At 42.7% G+C, this 21,032-nt stretch overlaps 1 protein-coding gene and 1 pseudogene across 2 annotated transcripts in view; both read right to left on the bottom strand.

The window, feature by feature from the left end:
* Positions 1 to 21,032, bottom strand: part of CCDC34 (coiled-coil domain containing 34) — a 160,186-nt gene that overhangs the window by 74,102 nt on the left and 65,052 nt on the right. For both annotated transcript variants that reach the window (XR_011387889.1, XR_007911402.2), the window contains exon 8: positions 7,911 to 8,014. The gene's annotated coding sequence lies outside the window, so the exon portion shown is untranslated. The remainder of the gene's footprint in view (positions 1 to 7,910; positions 8,015 to 21,032) is intronic.
* Positions 13,787 to 14,877, bottom strand: LOC127484439 (large ribosomal subunit protein uL10 pseudogene; annotated as a pseudogene).

Genomic DNA, 21,032 nt, shown 5'->3' with positions numbered 1-21,032 from the left:
CCTTATAATTAAATAAAAAATATTTGCTATTCTTGTGCATGCAGAAGGCAGAGAAGCTGTTCTCAACATGGAAAAGTGAAAGACCTAAGGGACAAAGAGCAAGGCGGCGGTTTTTTCATACTTAGATGAAACAGGAAAGTTATGTTCAAAGCGGATACAGCAGGGCTTATCTGAGGAATCTCACTGATTTTAGGCTTCTATTCTATTGGTTGATTAGAGAACAGAAGGCCACAGAGGCTTCGGTCAGACATGGTTTTGAACCCTGTCTCTGCAACATAGAAGCTGTGTGATGCCAAGCAAATTACCTAACCTCTCCAAATTCCAGTTTGTTCATATGGAACGAGAATGATGCTTCCTAAATCATAGTTATTATGAAAATTAAATGAGGACTCCGTTAAGCCCTAGGAACAGTTCCCAGAACATAGTAGACAGCTGTAATTAATAACCACATGTAATAAGAGCTATTGTCACTATTGTTTATAGAGAACAGCACAGGTACTACAAATGAGTGGGACGTGTGATATGAAGTTATCCTAAGGGTTTCACAAACCAGAAGTTTCCATCCATGATCTTTTGATTTTTATCTGTCCTCACTCTAAAGTCATTATCTAAGAGCCATCTAGAAACCTGTGTTTGACAGAATTAAGGAATTATGAGGTTGAGGTAGGCAAATAAAGCAATCTTACTCATTATGAAAAATTTGTAAGGGGGACCAAAATCTATTAACAGCCAAAGTGATATTGCATAAAGCCAACTGCTGAGAGAATCAGAGGAAACAGGTAAGTTTTCATGAGGGAAAAGTAGGGAGGATATAATGCATGATCCAAGGCATAGAATGATACTGCAAGGGGGATGCCTTGAGGATCAGATCACACAAGCAGCACAAATAGGAAGGGTGGAAAAGTCCTGTAAAGAGAATAAGAAAGGCGGACTAAAATCCAACTTTGCCGGACTTAAACATTTGCACTAGCTAAGAACTAAAGAAATGATAGTCTAGAAATTGGAGTCATTTCTAAGATTCCCATTGAATGACCTGGTTGTGTGAAAATTCATGAGTAACCATGAATCCTCATCCTGCATTTCACTAATGGCTTAAGCCAGGCTGGACATAAGAAAGAAACACAGGAAATTGTAAGCCCAGGTAATCAAGCAGGGTGACGTCTTTATGAGCAGCAACTGTCATACCTCACCCTGGCTCATGAAATTTCTGGCAGAGCAACTCCGAATCTGGCCTAGGTCTATTCTCCAAGTCAGGAGTTGAAGGCTTTGCAGCATGAGAAATTGTCAGATCCTAAGAATCCCAGATCCTGGGGCTGAAAAAGACAGTTACCAAGCCATATGCATTGAGTGTCTACAGTCTATTCAAGACAAAGTTATTGCCCCCCCCCCCCGGTGAATAAAAACTGTCTAGTTGTCTCACAAGGAGACAACCCTTGGTTTAACATAAGAGAAGGCTTACCAATGGTCAGAGCTATTCAAAGTATGGAATATAAAATAGTAAGATCCTTATAACCTACAGTGTTTCGGGCAGAGGCTGGCTTGAAGAAATACAAACTTTAAGACAAAATGGGACTCAGTGATTCTAAAGTTCACTTCCAATCATCCAGTCCACCAAACAGAAGGTGTTGATCTCCCACAACAACCAACTTACAGCTGGAAATGGGAATGGAAACTCAGTACAACAATTCCAAAAAGCTGCTCTCCTGAAAATATTCATGAAAAATGTGAAATGTCTCCACAACTGAGGAAGAGGCATCCCTTTGCATAAGCAGTAATTTAACTGGGTTCACAACAGTGAGCAGAAAGAGTCAGAGGAATTGGCTCAAAGATTTACAGGTAGTCCATCCATGTTCCTTCTCAAATATAGTAGACAGCATGACACTTGACAACAACAAAAAAACCTCCCATAAACAGCTGCTTTGCAATCTTATGAGAAAAACCAATCTGAATGAGTTCTGCTTTCTGCGTGTATGAATTCTACAGGTCTATTCTCAAAATTTTGATTTGCAATAAATTAGGCTTCAAGGTCATGGCTGTCCAATTGTTAATTCAGAGGATAGAAATATGTAGCCTCATGGTTTTCCATGGGATTTGAAATCATTACTTATACATTCTCCATTGCTGATAGTGTTAGAAATTGGATTAGAAAATGTATTCTTCATCCTTCTAATATCATGCAAGCTTGAAACAGGAAACAAAGATAAAAATTATTTGGGGCTTGCTGCTCAGTGTGGTCCAAAGACCAGTCACACTGGCATCATCTGGGAGAGCCTTTCCAATGCAGAATTTCAGTTCCTCCACCTTCAACCTCACACCCAGAACTACTGAATAAAAATCTGCATTTTTAACAAGATTCCCAGTGATTGCTGTGTACATTAAAATTTGCATTATCCTAAAGTAGGTAATAGTGATTCTGTTGCCAACCTTCTGAGTTTTCCCACCTGAAAGCTTTAAGAAGAAACAGCAGCCCCTGAGAACAGAGAGGAGAAAATTACTCAGCTTGTGATCATTCATGGAACCATGGATCTAGCTGTTTGCATTGTTCTAGAAAATTTCCCAATGCTGACACCATAAATTTAAGTCACTCTTAAAATGGGCTGGCAGATTCCAGCTTGGTGTGACCCAAATCAGCTGATTTGTCTTGGTTACTTATTAGACTTCAGGGGAGAGGAGTGGAACGCCTTAAACAACTGGCCCAACAAGGAAGGGCAGCTGTTTCTCATCAACGGCAATGAACACACCTAGCAGGGCTTCATTCTTCGTAACCTGCCATCTCCTGCCTCTCTGGCAGCAGAGAAAGCCTTCCTGCCAGAATGACTGCAGACACCAAGAGCTGCAACGAGAGCTCAGGCTTGACATGGTAGTGGAAGGGAGCCTTTTCCACGTCAATGGGTGAAGAAAATACAAAACAAAAATAAATTATGTCTTAGAATACTCTTACCTTGGCAGGTGCCGCGGCTCAATAAGCTAATCCTCCGCCTGCGGCGCCAGCACACCGGATTTTGGTCCCGGTTGGGGCGCCAGATTCTGTCCCAGTTGCTCCTCTTCCAGGCCAGCTCTCTGCTGTGGCCAGGGAGTGCAGTGGAGGATGGCCCAAGTGCTTGGGCCCTGCACCCCACGGGAGACCAGGAGGAAGCACCTGGCTCCTGCCTTCGGATCAGTGCGGTGCGCCGGCCGCAGCACGCTGGCCGCAGTGGCTATTGGGGGGTGAACCAACGGTAAAAGAAGACCTTTCTCTCTCTCTCTCTCACTGTCTACTCTGTCAAAAAAAAAAAAAGAATATTCTTACCTCCTCAGCACCAGAAAGTCGTTGGTTGCAGGAAACAACATGGACTTAATGACAGCTTTTCCAGAGAGGTAGTCAGCATTTCTTTAAATAATACACTGATTTGGGGAGGGCCTGGCACAGCAGGTTAAACCTCTGCTTGGGAAGCCCGCATCACATATCAGGGTGCCAGATGGAGTCCTGACGGCTCAGCCTCTGATCCGGCTCCCTGCCAATGCTCCTGGGATGGCTCAAGTACTTTAGCTACTGCCACTCACATGGAAGATCCAGAATTTTTAGGTCCTGGCATCAGCCTTGCCCAGTAACAGCTTTTGTGGTCATTTGGGGAGTGAACCAGAAGATACAAGATTTCTCTTTCCCTCCCTCTGCCACCCCCAAATAAGTAAATAAATAAATCTTTTTAAAAAACATATAGACTTGTCTGTTTTTAAAGAGTTAAGTTGGGCGAAAGCAGGATTTATGAGGGTATATCGTTCAATTTTTTTAAAAAATTGGCGAATCAGTGCCTGACAATTTCATTGGTCACTTTTGCTAATGGTGCTATGGTTTGTCCCCACTTTTTAACCTCATGCTGAGGTTAAATTCATCAATGCAACAGTGTTGGGAGATGAGCACTAGTGGGAGGTATTTCAGGAGGCAGATTCCTCACGAATAGCATAATGCTGTCTCCAGGGAGAAGTGACTTCTTGCTCTTGGGACTGGATGCGTGTTACTGCAGAGCAGGTTGTACAGTGAGTTGGGCTTCCTGAGCTTTCTCTTGCCTCCTCTCTCATCATGTGATCTCTCTTTCACATGCACCCACTTGCCCTTCCACTCTCTGCCATGCAGCCCTCAGCAGAAGCCAATCAGATTCTAGCACCACACTCTTGGATATCTGTGAGCCAAACTAAATCTCTTGCTTTATAAATTACTCAGTCCTGGGTGTTCTGTTATAGCAATAGAAAATGCAAGAAGAAATGGGTATTAGCAATTACGTCTTTACTTTGCTTCCTGAAAATATATATGAAAAATGATATTTAGTGTTCTGAAGATGATTGTTTTCTTCAGAATTGAAACACAGCCTGAAGGACTATAAGAAAAGGAAATATCAAGACTCTACTTTCCCTAAATAAATTTGGGTAGAAAATCAGCTAAACCTAAGATCCTTGTGTTCCTGCAAACTTTGCTTTTCACGATCTAAAGTCTGAGTCTGGTCATCTAAATGTTCCACACACTCCATGAAGAAAGTCCATCAGATCACAGGAATATGTGGATGGAGTAGGTGGGCTGGAGTATTGCTCAGAATCATAGAGAGAAATAAAGGCCCTCAAAGCGAATAGATATTGTTCTTAAGCACAATACTCTGATTCCCCAAATCACACAGAGAAGATATCACTGCAGCATACCTTCTCCTTCAGAACATTCTGGAGTCCTTTACTGTAACAAGCGAACTGTTTTAAGTGAGAATTCTCTAACTCTGGTCCTAGCATGAGAAAAGCACCAGTTAAGAACTTCAGAGGGTACTATTAGGAAACCCAAAGCCAGAGACAAGGAACTTCCTCATCTTGCCTGGGTACAAAAATCATCAAACAACAATGTCAGGAGGCACAGAATTTCTAATGAATTATTTTAGCTTGCTTATTTATTTTTAGAAACACACACACACAAACACACACACACACAGACAGAGAGCTCCCATCTGCTAGCCCACTCATTCCCCAAATGCCCGACTGGGGGCCGTATTGGAAATTGGGAACTCAGTCCACGCATCCTATGTGTGTGGCAGAAACTCAATTACTTGGGCCATCACCTGCTGCCTCACAGGGTCTACATTAGCAGAAAGCTGGAATCAGGAGCCAGAACTGGGTATCAAACCCAGGCACACCCCAGTATGAAATGCACTGGTATCTTAACCACTAGGCCAAATATCCACTCACAGTGAATTGTTTTTGATAATAGGAAAGTATTTTTCTTATATGGCCTTTTGGAAAACTGTGTTTTCTACCTTTTTCCCTCTTTGCATTTTTTATTATTTTATTTCTTTTAAATATTTATTTATTTATTTGAAAGAGTTTCAGAGAGGGAGAGACAGTGAGAGAGAGAGAGAGAGAGAGAGATCTTCCATCCACTGGTTCACACCCAAGTGGCTGCAACAGTTGAGACTGAGCCAGGCTGAAGCCAGGAAATTCATCTAGGTCTCCCACATGGGTGGTAGGGGCCCAAGCACTTGAGCCATCTTCCCTTGTTTTTTCCAGGCCACTAGTAGGGAGCTGGATTGCAAGTGGAGCAGCTGGGACTCAAGTCAGCTTCCATATGGGACGCCAGTGTCACAGGCAATGGCTTTACCTGCTATGCCACAACGCCGGCCCCTCCCCTTTGCTTTCTAAATGATTCTACACAAATCTTAGGACTTTCCTCAAACTAAAATCATGGTAGTGGAAGATAGAATTCTATGAGTTAATTGGTGGAAAAAATCTGTGTCACAAAGATCTGTGGTCCTACTGGTTTTTATAGACTTTTATCTGAATAAAAACCATCTAAATTTATTATTTATATAATGCAAAAATTTTTTAAAGAAGTAATTTCTCATAGAGGCCCCAAGCTTTCAACAATAGACATCCTTGGCTTATCTTTCCCCTGAATCCTAAAGCTCCCTCTAGTGACCAAGAACATACACCAGCTACAAGCTTTTGATAGAAAACGCCTCTTGCTTTTGGATAACACCTTGAGGTTTCTAGAGCATGGTCACAAACCCCTGAGGTTTTGGTACTTCCTCCATTTGAAAGATAAGCAAACTGAAGCTGAACAAGGGCTGAGACTTGTACAAAGTCACATGGAGTGATTAATAAGGAAAGTAGAGCCAGAGGCCAGGTCTTCTGGCTCCTAGGCTTGTGTGCTCTGCTGTACCACCTTTTCTTCCATGATGATTGTATAAAGTCATCCATGAATATTCTCATAGATACTGTATCCTTTTCAGCTTCATGGAAACACTTCCAAACGATATATAGAAGTGATTCTTGGCTTTCAAGATGTTCCATTAAGAATCAGATGAGAATTATGGACCCATATTTATAAATAATTTCACATAAAATTAGAAATTTCAAGGATCACTCAGTATCTACTGAGTGTGCAGGACTCCAAGCACCCAAACAATTAACATGTAACAGATCTCATCTTGAGAAATCAAGAGCCCAAGGGAGGTAAACTTTTAAGTTCTTTACCTTTTACCTTGGTAATTATGTTTTCCATGTCTGTCCAGTATCTTTCTAACCCATTGTTCAGAGTAGTTAAAAGGATCGAACAAATTAGTATATATTTGCTAACATTTAAGAAAACTCCAGGGGATATTGTCATCAAGGCATTCTAGCATTCCCACAGGCATGCCTAGGATTAGTGGCAAATTGAGATGTTTCTAGGAAAGTAGCAATTTGGAAGCATTCTTTCAGATGTAACAGCCTACCACAGTCTCACTGGCTGGCTCTATGAGAAGCCTAAAGATACATCAGTGAATATAGGAAGCACTTTGTTTCAGTGAACAAGAACCAGCCCTGCCTCTAAATTCTTAGCTTCCTTCATTCTGGCATTTTCCATGGCTTTGGAAAAGTCTGAATGAACAGCTGTGATTTACTAAGTCACATGATTCTCTTGCACATGAGTTCTGAGAAGGTAGAGACCATGTCCATACTGTTCAGCTGTATTCCTGATAGCAAATACATTTGGCTCCTGTCAGCAGGGCATATTCAACACATATTTAATGAAGGCATATGTGAATGGTCCACAATGAGTCAGCACCTTTGGGAAACTGCTTATCCTCTCTGTACTCCCTGTCCCAGGTAACACACGGCTTCTGGTGACCTGGGACATTCCCTGGAACCGTTCACACCTGCGACCTCAGGTTCTGGATGCTGGGCTGCCCTTATGAAAAATTCTCTTCTCTGTCCTGCTACCCACTGCTGCAGTCTAGATTATGTGACAAACCCCTAGGCAATGATATCAGCTTCCTGCTTTAACCTCCCAGAGGAGATAGCACATTGAGGGATATTTTAAATTTTGAGTAAAAAAGGTGAGACTAATGACTAGAAGAATATTTCAGCTTCAAGGCAGCCTGTTAATGGTGCATCTGAGTTAGGACGGTCTTTTTGATCGTTTTACACACCTTCCAGTCATCATTCATTTCTATGGCTCTGCGCTTTTCTTTTTAAAAAGGATTTATGTATGTATGTATGTATTTTAAGAAAGAGTGACAGAGAGAGAAGAGACATCAATCTTCTACTCAGTGGCTCACTCCCCAAATGCTCCCAGAAACTCCACCTGGTTTCCCACATGGTTGGCAGAAACCCACCGGCTGCCTCCCAGGCACATTAGCAAGAATACTGGATGGGAAACAGCAGATCCAAGACTCCATCCCAGGTATTCGGATATGGGTTGCAGACTTCCCGGGTGGTGGCTTAACCTGCTTCACCACAATGCCCAGCCCATGGCTTTGAGCTTTTATCATACAACTTCCCTTGGCTTCTTACATCCCTGCCCACCTAGCGAGACGTCACCTTAAAAAAGCCTTCTCCAGCTCCCTGAGTTGGCAATCCCCGCCTGTTTCCATAGCACAGTTGCATTAGTCAGATTTTCATTACTTGAATTAAAATACCTGAGAGAAGCTAGTTAGGAAGGAAGTAAGTTCATATAGAGTCATCGTTTTGGATGCCCACGATTGGCATCCGATGTCTTAGTCTGGCATCTGATGTTGGATGGCTGAAACCAAACAGAAAAAGGATCATAGGTAAGCCAGGAGGCAGACAGGCACAGGGAGCACACACAATGATGTGATCATATGGGCTCTACTCCAACAACCTAATCCAGTCCAATCACTTTCCAACTAATCACTTTCTGGGACCTCAGCTTTAGACACTATTATTCGATTAACTTCCATTCTTGACCCACTAACATAAGAATGGGGATCAAGAATTTTACACATGGGGGAAATATCCTAATTATTTTCCAACCATAACAGCAGTTCATACCTTTCTGACTGTACTTTAATTACACATGAATATACATTTTTTGCCCCATCCTCTTCCTATTGCAGTAAGTCCAATAAAAGGGGTGGGGGGTTCTGAGTTCAAAAGAGAACCACTATACCTCTAATTCTCTGGTTTATTTTGCTTATCTTAATTCTGGCAAAACCAACTTTTATCTTTATTCTGACAAATCTGATTTTTCCAGCAAATACTGGAAACATCCCCCATGAAAGCATAGTGGCTTCTTGGTAAAGAATGGAGGCCTGAGCTACTACACCTGTGCTATCAGGCATAGCTGGGCTCTCAGCATCACTCAAGTTTTTTACCCACAGTGCTGCACTTTTTCCAATGGTCTTTTCAGATATCTATTAAAACCACAGTTTCCCCAACTCTATGTGGTTGAGCATCACCTTCAAAATTTTTGCCATATCAAAGTAGCACCTGAGGGGCCAGCATTGTGGTATAGCAGGTAAAGCCCCCACCTGCCATGGCAGTATTCCATAAGGGCACTGGTTCCTGTCCTGGCTGTTCCACTTGAGCTCCAGCTCTCTATTAATGGCTTGGAAAAGCAGCAGAACAGGCCTAAGTTTCTCAGCCATTGCTATCCATGTGGGAGACCTGGTTGAAACTCCTGGCTGCCAGCTTCAGCCTGGCCCAACCCTGGCCATTATGGCCATCTGGGGAGTGAACCAGCAGATGGAAGATCTCTCTCTCTCTCTCTCTCTCTGTGTGTGTGTGTGTGTGTGTGTGTGTGTGTCTCCTCCTCTCTTTCTATAACTCGGGCTTTCAAATAAATAAATAAACCTTATATAAAGAAGTACCTTCTGAGCTATTTTTTTTTTGACAGGCAGAGTTAGACAGTGAGAGAGAGAGAGAGGGAGAAAGGTCTTCCTTTTTCCATTGGTTCACCCCCTAAGTGGCCGCTACGGCTGGCGCGTTGCAGCTGACGCACTGCACCGATCTGAAGCCAGGAACCAGGTGCTTCCTCCTGGTCTCCCATGCGGGTGCAGGGCCCAAGGACCTGGACCATCCTCCACTGCCTTCCCGGGCCACAGCAGAGAGCTGGATTAGAAGAGGAGCAACCAGGACAGAATCCAGTGCCCCAACCGGGACTAGAATCCGGGGTGCCATTGCCGCGGGCGGAGGATTAGCCTAGTGAGCCGTGGCGCTGGCCGCTAATGTTTATTAAATAGTCTTTTTTAAAAGTATTTCAATTTTTGAGCATTACTTTTTGCTTTGTAAGTAATATCCATGAAATATTAGATTTGATATACTATGTTTCCCAGGACACATTAATCAGAAAATTATTAAACATTTTAAAAATCCATTGCATTAAAATAAACTCATAACTGGGGCTGGCACTGGAGTGCAGTGGATTAAGTTACCAGTGATGACACCAACATCTCGTATTGGGGTGCCACTTCAAGTCGCAGGTGCTCTGATTCTGATCCAGCTTCTTGCTAATGCGGATGGAAAAGCAGCAGGAGATGGTCCAAGTGCTTTGGTTCCTGCCACTCACATGGGAGATGAAAATGGAATTCATTGGCTCAGGGCATTGGCCTGGCCCAGACGTTGCTGTTGGGGCCATTGGGGGAGTGAACAAGACGGATGGAAGACCCTGATTCATTCTCATTCTCTCTCTCTCTCTCTCTCTCTCTCTCTCTCTCTCTCTCTGTCATTCTTCCTTTCAAACTAAAAAACTCTTTAAAACAAACTTATGGGGCTGGTGCTGTGACATAGAGGATAAAGCCATCACCTGCAATGTTGGCATCCCAGACAGTCATCAGTTCCAGTCCTGGCTGCTCCACTTCTGACCCAGCTCCCTGCTAATGTGCATGAGAAAGCAGCAGAAGATGGACCAAGTGCTTGGGCCCCTGCACCCACATGGGAGACCCGGGAGAAGCTCCTGGCTTCGGATCAGCCCAGCTCCAGCAGTTGCAGCCATTTGGGGAGTGAACCAGCAAATGGAAGCTTTCTCTCTCTCTCTCTCTCTCTCTCTCTCTCTCTCTCCCCCCTGTGTGTGTATGTGTGTGTGTGTGTGTGTCTTTCCCTCTCTCTCTAATTCTGCCTTTCAAATAAATAACTAATTTTTTAAAAAAATCTCATAACTATTAAAATTTAAAAAACAATTTTGCCTACGTAGCCACAACAATCACCTCCAAATGTTGTTGCTATGCTGGCTCCACTTTGTGAAGTACTCATTTTGTTTTTTTGTTTTTTCTTTTTTGAAAAGCAGAGAGACAGAGGACAGAGATATTTCATCACTGGTTACTTCCCAAATGTCCCCAAACACCTGGGGCTGGGCCAGGATGAAGCCAGGGGTCTGGGATGTGAATGGCATATACCCAAGTACTTGAGCCATCACTGGCTACATCCTAGAGTGTGTGTTAGCAAGAAGTTGCAATTGGGTGCAGAGCCGGCACTGTAGAATGGGATGCGGCATCCCAAGCAGCATCTTTTTTTTTTCCTTTTCTTTAAAGATGTATTTATTGAAAAGGTAGACTTGGGGGGTGGGGGGAGAGAAAGAGACAGACAGAAATCTCTTCCATCTGCTGGTTCCAGTCCCAAATGTCTGCAATACCTGGGGTTGGGACAGGCTAAAGCCAGGATCTTGAGACTCCATCCAGGTCTCCCATGTGGGTGGCAGGGACCCAACCTACTTGGCCCATCTTCTGCTGCTTTCCCAGGCACAATAGCAGGGAGCTGAATTGGAAGAGAAGCAGCAGAGACTCAAACCGGTGCTCATATGGGATGCCAGTGTTATTAGGCAATGGCTTAACCCCCTATGACATAACACCAGCCCCCAAAGCAGCATCTTGGCCACAGTGCCAATGCACCCTCATGGAACACTACTCTCTACGCCTTTGATACACACCTCATACATGCCTCTTTCCTAAACATGCCCTTTCATTCGCAGCAGACCATTTCCCCTTTTTGAACAGAGGAACTATCAAACTTGCATTCCTTCCACTTGCTTCTAACACTTGCTCCCTGCATACAAAAACCTGAGAACATATCTTCGTCCCTTCCAATCCTTGCATTTTCCTTTTTTGCCTTCAGAGAAGGAGTTGTCCTTTCTGGTCAAGAAATGTGCATGTTTGTGAGAGAAAAGACAAAAAAGAAGAAATGGTCATTCACTTGCATTCCGAAGTCCATTCCAATGCATTGACTCAAAAATCTTATTTCAGGGACTGGTGTGTGGCGCAATGAGTTAAGCCATAGCCTGCCAGGCCAGCATCCCTGGGAGAGCAGTAGAAGATGGCCCAAGTCTTTGGGTCCCTACACCCTCCTAGGAGACATGGAAGAAGCTCCTGGCTCCTGGATTTGGCCTGGCTCAGCTCTGGATTTTGCAGCCATTTGGGGAGTGAATCAGCAGAAGGAAGATCTCTCAGAAATGAAATGGGGACAATTTTCTCAGTACATGATCCAATGTTCTTTTTTTTTTTTTAAAGATTTATTTATTTATTTGAAAGTCAGAGTTACACAGAGAGAGGAGAGGCAGAGAGAGTGAGAGAGAGGTCCTCTATCCGATGTTTCACTCCCCAGATGGCTATAACAGCCAGAGCTGTACTGATCCAAAGCCAGGAGCCAGGAGCTTCCTCCCGGTCTCCCATGTGGGCACAGGGGCCCAAGGGCTTGGACCATCCTCCACTGCTTTCCCGGGCCCTAGCAGAGAGCTGGACAGGAAGTGGAGCAGCCAGGTCTCGAACTGGCACCTACATGGGATGCTGGTGCCTCAGGCCAGGACATTAATCCACTGTGCCACAGCACTGGCCTCCTAATGTTCTTTAATACTGTATCCACACCCCAAGCTTTGAGAAATACTAAGAAAGGAGACCTATTTTCTCTGACTCTGTCTCTCTCTGTAACATTGCCTTACAAATAATTTTTTAAAAAGATTTTACTTATTTCTTTGAAAGGCAGCATTACAGAGGCAGAGAGAGAAGTCTTCCATCCGTTGGTTCACTCCCCAGATGGCTGCAACAGCTGGAGCTGGGTTGATCCGAGCCAGAAGCCAGGAGATTTTTCCGGGTCTCCTACATGGGTGTGGGGGCCCAAGCACCTGGGCCATCTTCTAACTGCTTTTCCAGGTGCATTAGCAGGGACCTGGATCAGAAGTGGAGCAGCTGGAACTAGAACTAGCATCCATATGGTAGACCAGCACTGCAGGCAGTGGCTTTACATGCTAAGTCACAAGAATGGCCCCTCAAATAATTTTTTTACAAAGGAAAAGAAAATCCACAGCTTTAAAAAAAATTCTTATTCCATTAGCTAACTTCTCTCTCGCTTGTATTTATCTTAATTATTTCAAACTGTGAAGTATATCACACAAGGTAAAATATATAAAATATCTGTTGAAATTAAATAATAAAAATATTAGCACATGTATGCCCATCACCCAAGCTTATAGAGCACTACTGGGACTTTAATCAAGCTTTGCATTCCTCTGCATTGTGTCTCTCACTCAAGGGTTAAATGTTGACAATGCTTTAGATTTTTTTTCTGAATACTGTTGTTTATTTCTAATATATCCTATCTGATACTTTTAAACATTTTTATTTACTTATTTTTGTTTTTATTTGACAGTCACAGAGGCAGAAAGAGACACAGAGGGATCTTCCATCGATTCATTCACACCCCAAATGCCTGCAACAGCTAGGGCTGGTCCAAGCTAAATCCTGGAGCTAGGAGCCCAGTTCAGATCTCCACATGGTTGGCGGGAACGCAGGTATTTGAGCCATCACCACTGCCTCCCAGGGTTCTAGGATCAGAAGTAGAGTAGTTAGGGTTCAACTACGCACTATCCTAAGGGATGCAGGCATCCCAAGTGGCATCTTAGCCACTGTGCCAAACACCCTGGCACCAGATTCTTTTAGATCTAATACTTGAATAACTTCCATTTCATGACTAATCTACCATTTTTTTTATCATGTTACTGTTGCTGGATATTGGAGCTGTTTTCACTTTTTCGTTATTAAAACTAACACTATTGTGCACGCTCCTATAATTGTGTCCCTGTGCAAATAAGAATTTCTCTATGAAGGTGACTTCGAAAAGTTTTTGAATACAACTCATGAGGCTGGCGCCGCGGCTCAACAGGCTAATCCTCCGCCTAGTGGCGCCGACACCCCAGGTTCTAGTCCAGGTCGGGGCGCCGGATTCTGTCCCGGTTGCCCCTCTTCCAGGCCAGCTCTCTGCTATGGCCCGGGAGTGCAGTGGAAGATGGCTCAAGTCCTTGGGCCCTGCACCCCAGGGGAGACCAGGATTAAGTACCTGGCTCCTGCCTTCAGATCAGCGCAGTGCACCGGCCGCAGTGCGCTGGCCGCGGCGCCATTGGAGGGTGAACCAACGGCAAAGGAAGACCTTTCTCTCTGTCTCTCTCTCTCTCTCTGTCTCTCTCTCTCTCACTGTCCACTCTGTCAAAAAAAAAAAAAAAAAAAAAAAAAAAAAAAACAAAAAAAAAAAACCTCATGATGAAAACAGCATTTTGCAATACAACCTCAAAAATTAGCAGAACAACGAAAAATCTTTTTTATTTATTTTGAAAAGAGTAGGGCTTCATTTCCTTGTTTCACAAATAAAGCTGATTGAGTTCATTTATTTTTGGTGGTTAGTCCAAGAGACAAAATCTCGTATGCTCTCTGATTCCTCCAACTCTTCCTCCACCTCAACCCTGGAGCAGCAGTGGTGGGAGCAGCCAAGGGACAGGATCCACAAATGCACATGGATCAACCAAGAGACCTCGACCTTTACAGCAAATAGAAAGGTGTACTCAATCTCCATAGACAAAGCCAGGACTCACTTGTACCCATTGCTGATTGAGTGGAACACTGGTGCAACAGTCAGGTGACCAGTCTGCAGAAAAACACTGGCAGTGTTGCAGACACCTTCCAGTAGTTGAGAATCCAGTTTCCTCTGCAATGCCAAGCACTCTGGGGTTCTGGATACTGCTGCTACACCTGCTGGATGTGTGCTGCACATTCAGCAGTATGGCTTTGCTGGCTCCTACTTTGTCTCTGGCTTTCCTCGCGATTTCAATGGTGCCCCTGAAAATGCTAGTGATGATGCCTAAAACCTGGAAGAAGGAGATCTGGGATCTCAAACTAGTATCCTGGACCAGCACAGTGACCTCACAGGGCATAATAATACCAGCCTGAGTGGAAGATGGTGTTATTAGCCAGCATGTTTCTGATCTCAGTGAGGTCCTCCTTGGTGGACACAAAGCTGGCAATCCCCCGGATATGAAGCCTGGGTTGCTTTCCTGATGCCCTTGTACGACCTTATGCATCATGGTGTTCTTGCCCATCAGCACCACAGCCTTCCTTTGGAGGGACATGCCTGGAGCCCACAGTGAAGCATTGTGTATAACCATCTGAAAGCTGGATGATCTTAAGGAAATAGTTGGACTTCCAGATCACCCTTCTTCTGTGGGCATCATGGCAGTACGTCAGAGATTGCCATGCAGGTTCCCAAGCAGGGTTAAAGATGATGTCATTCTCACGAGGATGCATGCTGGCAAGAGCAAAACCTTACTATTAGCAACCAAAACATTAACAAAACAAAGCATAAGCTTACTATTAGCAATGCCTTCTAACATACTCCATTTCTTTTCTCCTCTGTTTAGTTCTATTATATCCTGTTCTTTTTTTATATATATATATCCTGTTCTAATTCATCTTTTCAAAAATGTGCTTCACCCACCACTATCACCTGATCCCATTGAAAACAAAAACCTAAGTGTAACATTTCTGGATTGCAAATCATGCGCATGTTTGAACTTGCTTAGATAATAATAAACTGCCCGGTGCTGCGGCTCACTTGGCTAATCCTCTGCCTGCAGCGCCAGCACCCTGGGTTCTAGTCCCAGTTGGGGTGTCAGATTCTGTCCCAGTTGCTCCTCTTCCAGTCCAGCTCTCTGCTGTGGCCCGGGAAGGCAGTAGAGGATGGCCCAAATGCTTTGGCCCTGTACCCGCATGGGAGACCAGGAGAAGCACCTGGCTCCTGGCTTTGGATCAGCGCAACACGCTGGCCATAGCAGCCATTTGGGGGGTAAACCAACGGAAGAAAGACCTCTCTCTGTCTCTCTCTCTCACTGTCCACTCTGCCTGTCCAAAAAAAAAAAAAGATAATAAACTGTGCTCCAATAATAAATATACTCTGAATTAATACTCCCAGCAACAGCAAACACAACTTACATTATTACATAGCCTTGCTAACTTAGTAACGTGAATTTTTCACTTTTTTCCAAATCTGTTGGTATGACATGATGTTTGCATTTCCATGGTTAATAATGAGATGGAGCATATCTTCCTATGTTACGGACCATTTGTGTTTCCTTTACCATGAAATATCTGTTTTTATATTTTGGCCATTTTTTCCCCTAGAATAGCTATATCTTAAATATATATAAGAGGCGGCCAGCACCGCGGCTCACTAGGCTAATCCTCCACCTGCAGTGCCAGCACACCGGGTTCTAGTCCCGGTCGGGGCACCGATTCTGTCCCGGTTGCTCCTCTTTCAGTCCAGTTTCTATGTGGCCCAGGAAGGCAGTGGAGGATGGCCCAAGTGCTTGGGCCCTGTACCCGCATGGGAGACCAGGAGGAAGCACCTGGCTCCTGGCTTTGGATCGGCACAGCGCTGGCCATATTGGCCTTTTGGGGGCTGAACCAGCGGAAGGAAGACCTTTCTCTCTCTCTCTCTCTCACTGTCTAACTCTGCCTGTCAAAAAAAAAAAATATATATATATATATATATATAAGAGGCATATAGGGGACTAATCCTCTATAAGAAATGATTTGAGAATATGATTTTCTAATTCACAACTTGCCTTTTTACTTTATTGTGCTTCTTGATGAACTGCAGTTATATAATATGAATTTATCGATGCTTTCCTCTGTGATTTGCATTTTGTTTATTTAATTTCGTAAGAATTCCTCCTGTATCAAAAGGCTATATTCTATGGGATGGCTTTGTAGTGCAGTGGGTTAAGCTGTTGCAAGTCCAGCATCCCATAAAGGTGCCAGTTCGAGTTCTGGCTGCTCCACTTCCAATCCAGCTCCCTGCTAATGTGCCTGGGAAAGCAGTGGAAGGTGTCTCAAGTCCTTGGACCCCTATTACCCACATGGGAGACCTGGATGAAGCTCCTGGCTCCTAGCTTTTGCATGATCCAGTACCAGCCATTGTGGCCATTCAGGGAGTGAACTAGCAGATGGAAGATCTCTCTCTCTTTCTCTCCCTCTCTCTCAGTCTCCTTCTCTCTTTATAACCCTTTCAAATAAATAAAGTGAATCTTTTTTTAAAAAAAGGCTATATTCCAGTACATTGCCTCCTAAATTTCTGTGCTTATGCTTTCACATTTAAATCTTTAATCCATCAAAAAAGCATTTTTATGTATAGTGCAAGGTTGGGATCCAATTTTGCTAATATAGATGGATCATCCCAGCACCATTTGTTGAACAGTTGATCTTTTCTTCAGTGAACTGCAATGACTTCATCATGAATCAGGCTTGCATGCATGAATGGTTTTCACTCTAGTCCTTTCTTCTGATCCATGGATGTGTCTATCTCTGGGGTCAATGCAGGGCCTTAATCATTACAGCTTTATAATAAGCCTTAAATCTTGGTCAAGCAAGCCTCTCCTCCATTTGTTCTTCCTCACAAGTTTCTGGTCTGTTCATTTTTTAATTTTTTTTTACTTTTTTCTCTTTCATATAAATTTTAGAATAATTTTTCCAATTTTAAAACAAAACCCACTTGGATTTTGGTTTCAATAACATTGAATACATCTAGAGATAGTGAGAATCTTACAATACTGTTTTTCTATTCAAGATTATAACTGTCCCCTCATGTAGGTTGTCTAATGATGTTCAGTAGCGTTAAATCATTTTTCCATGAAAGCGTTCACACTCCTTAAAACTATACATTGTATTGCCACCATAGAAAGGAACTTACTGATGCTAATGAGTAGAAATCACCTGCGTTTTCTATATTGATACTTAATCCAGCCACTTGTCCTAACTTTCTCTTTAGGTGAAATGATTTATCTGTAGACTCTTTCAGAATGATTTAGCATCAATAGTGATCTTCTGCTTTTATTTTCTAGTCTTTATCATTACATTTCTTTTCCTTACATTACTTTACTGCCTGAACATTCCAGTGCTTTCTAGTGTTAACCGACCTCTCTCTTTTCTTGATGGAATACTTTCAACATTTCATCATAACACATATTTGTTGTAGGTTTTTTTTTTTTAAACTTTTATTTAATGCATATAAATTTCCAAAGTACGACTTATGGATTACAATGGCTTTCCCCCCATACCGTCCCTCCCACCCACAACCCTCCCCTTTCCCACTCCCTCTCCCCTTCCATTCACATCAAGATTCATTTTCGATTATCTTAATATACAGAAGATCAGCTTAGTATACATTAAGTATGGATTTCAACAGTTTGCTCCCACACAGAAACATAAAGTGAAAAATAATAGATGATTTTTTTAAATGATGATGAAATCAGAGCAGACCTATTGTCATGTTTAATCCCAGTGAGAGTCAAGTTGGGAATTGATAATTTCTTTCTTTCTTTCTTTCTTTTTTTTTTTTTTTTACAGAGGATCAGTTTAGTATGCATTAAGTAAGGATTTCAACAGTTTGCACCCCCATAGAAACACAAAGTGAAATATATTGTTTGAGTACTCGTTATAGCATTAAATCTCAATGTACAGCACATTAAGGACAGAGATCCTACATGAGGAGTAAGTGCACAGTGACTCCTGTTGTTGACTTTACCAATTGACACTCCTGTCTATGGCATCAGTAATCTCCCTATGCTCCAGTCATGAGTTTCCAAGGCTATGGAAGCCCTCTGAGTTCTCCAACTCTTATCTTGTTTAGACAAGGTCATAGTCAAAGTGGAGGTTCTCTCCTCCCTTCAGAGAAAGGTACCTCCTTCTTTGATGGCCTGTTCTTTCCACTGGGATCTCACTCGCAGAGATCTTTTGCCAGAGTGTCTTGGCTTTCCATGCCTGAAATACTCTCATGAGCTTTTCAGCCAGCTCCGAATGCCTTTAGGGCTGATTCTGAGGCCAGAGTGCTATTTAGGACATCTGCCATTCTATGAGTCTGCTGAGTATCTCACTTCCCATGTTGGATCACTCTCCCCTTTATTTACTCCATCAGTTAGCGTTAGCAGGTACTAGACTTGTCTATGTGCTCCCTTTGACTCCCAGTCCCTTCACCATGACCAACTGTGAACTGAAACTGATCACCTGGAACAGTGAGATGGCATTGGTACATGCCACCTCGATGGGATTGAATTGGAATCCCCTGGTATGTTGTAGGTTTTTATAGTTGCCTTCAAAAATTAATGAAGTTCCTTCCTAAAGTAGGAGATTTTATTATGTTAGCTATTATTTTGATGATTCTTGTTTGTCATTCTTTTCTTTTTTCTTTTTAATTAACAGAACTTTAAAGACACAATCGATATACAATAAGCTACATGTTTAAGATGTACAATTGGGTAGATCCTGACAAGTGTATATACCTTTGAATCTTCACCACAATCAGCCCATTTACCATCGACCTCCTCAAAATTTCTCCTAGCCCTTGTGAATCCTCCCTTAATAACCACTCTGCTCATTCCCATATCCCTGTGTCCAAGCATCTACTTGTCAGAACAGATTAGCTTGCATCTTCTAGAAATTTACATAAATGCAATCATACAGTATATATTCCCTGTAGTCTGCCTCCTTTAACTCAAGATAAATATTTTCGGGTTTCTTCATGCTGTGTGTCTATAATACACTTGTTTTTACTGCTGGATAATGTTCCATTGAGTGATATAAAACAATTTGTTTACCCAGTCACCTGTTGATGGACGTTTGGATTGTTTCCAGGTATTGGCTGCTACATAAAGATCCTTGAATCTTCTTCTGGAGTGCAGTTACATCACTTGGAACCAATTTGATCTGCCTTGATTTTAAGCTTTGCTCTGTGGGACCAGAGAAGCATTTATTCTGAGAGTAATTTTGCCTCATTAGTGAAGCAAAACTCTTCTGCATACTCTATCTGATACCTATGATTATGAGATTTTTTTTACTCTAAGTGGTGGAAGCAAGAAAAATTACTAGCACCAAGCGAGCCTTGAAGATTGGATCCTGTCATTACTTTAAGTGATTCTTTCCTTAGCCTCTGGTAGTTGTCTCACATGCGTGCACTGAGCAGACTTAGCTAAAAACATGTGGGGTACTCTTTGCAGATCTTAAGAATCCCCTTTCTGGGGCTGACATTGTGACGTAACGGGTAAAGCCTCAGCCTGCAATGCTAGCATGCCATATGGGTACCAGTCCTGGGTGCTCCACCTCAATCCAGCTCCTTGCTAATGGCCTGGGGAAAGCAGCAGAGAATGGCCCAAGTGTTTGGGCCCCTGCCACCCATGTGGGAGACCTGGATGGAGCTCCTGGCTCCTATCTTCAGCCTGGCCCAGCCCTGGCTGTTGTAGACATCTGGAGGGGTGAAACAGTGGATGAAAGCTCTCTCTCTCCCTCTCTCTCTGTCTCTCTCCCTCTCTCTGTAACTGCCTTCCAAATAAATAAATCTTTTTTGTTTAATAAGTCTAACTGAGCTTATTTATCCTTGAAAGCAATAAAATTATATTTCTTTTTTTATTGTTTTTTCTTTTTTTTAACTTTTATTTAGTAAATATAATTTTCCAAAGTACAGTTTATGGATTACAATGGCTTTCCCCCCCCATAACTTCCCTCCCACCTGTACCCCTCCCATCTCCCGCTCCCTCTCCCATTCCATTCACATCAATATTCATTTTCAATTATCTTTATATACAGAAGATAGATTTAGTATATATTAAGATTATATTTATTTAATTTTAAATTTTTATTAATAAAAAGAGAACAGATTTCATGTATTTCATAAGTACAGTTCTAAGAAGATAACCATGCTTTTCTCACTCTTCCCCTCTTCCCTCAACCCCCCCCACCTTCCTTCCCTTTATTTTTCTTTAATTTTTGCAAAGACATAATTTTAATCTACTCTATAATCACAGGCCTAATTCACCACTAATCATTACCTTTAAAAAAATTAAAAGAGTCCTCTTTTTGTTCAACCTTCCCTCTCCAGTGCTCTGCCCTAAGACATCTATTCTCCTTGGTCTGCTCAGACTTCTAGCTCCATCTCTTCAACTAGAGCCTACCCGGGCTCTCAGCTTGGGTTCCTCCTCCCTGCTTGCAGGCTAGAAATTCTCTCTGGGCAGTAAACTGGAGCCATGTTAGGGCTCACTAGCCCTGTTTCCTATCATTCAATGATCATGATCTGATATTGCCTGATGCCCAGAATCTGAAGACCTTCTGTCTCATGTATTTTTATTTTCTGCTTCTTGAAGTTGTTTCAGGCAGGAGAATATACCTGGTCCCTGTTTCTTCTCCCTCGTGGCTGAAAGTGAAAGTTCTGAGAGTGTCCAGGTGTTTTGTGATTTTTAACTAGGAGCTGCAAATTTCCCTTGGAACTGATTCATCATATAATCAGAAATGATTTCTGTCACTTTCAGAAACACTAATTACTGAAGGATTGCTTTAAAAGTAAATTAAATTATTCACTTGAGTTGTGCAAACAAGTTGGTTGTTAGAAATTCTCAGGAAGGATTTTCTTGCTAACCACCCACATTCAGCACCTCTGTTGAGGGAGGAAGGCTTTATTTTTGGGCCTTCTTGCACAAGGTTTATTTTTTGTTCACCTTTGCA

The sequence above is a fragment of the Oryctolagus cuniculus genome, chromosome 1 (genome assembly GCF_964237555.1).
Source record: "Oryctolagus cuniculus chromosome 1, mOryCun1.1, whole genome shotgun sequence".
Lineage (NCBI taxonomy): Eukaryota > Metazoa > Chordata > Mammalia > Lagomorpha > Leporidae > Oryctolagus > Oryctolagus cuniculus.
This window is presented reverse-complemented; position numbering and strand designations above follow the sequence as displayed.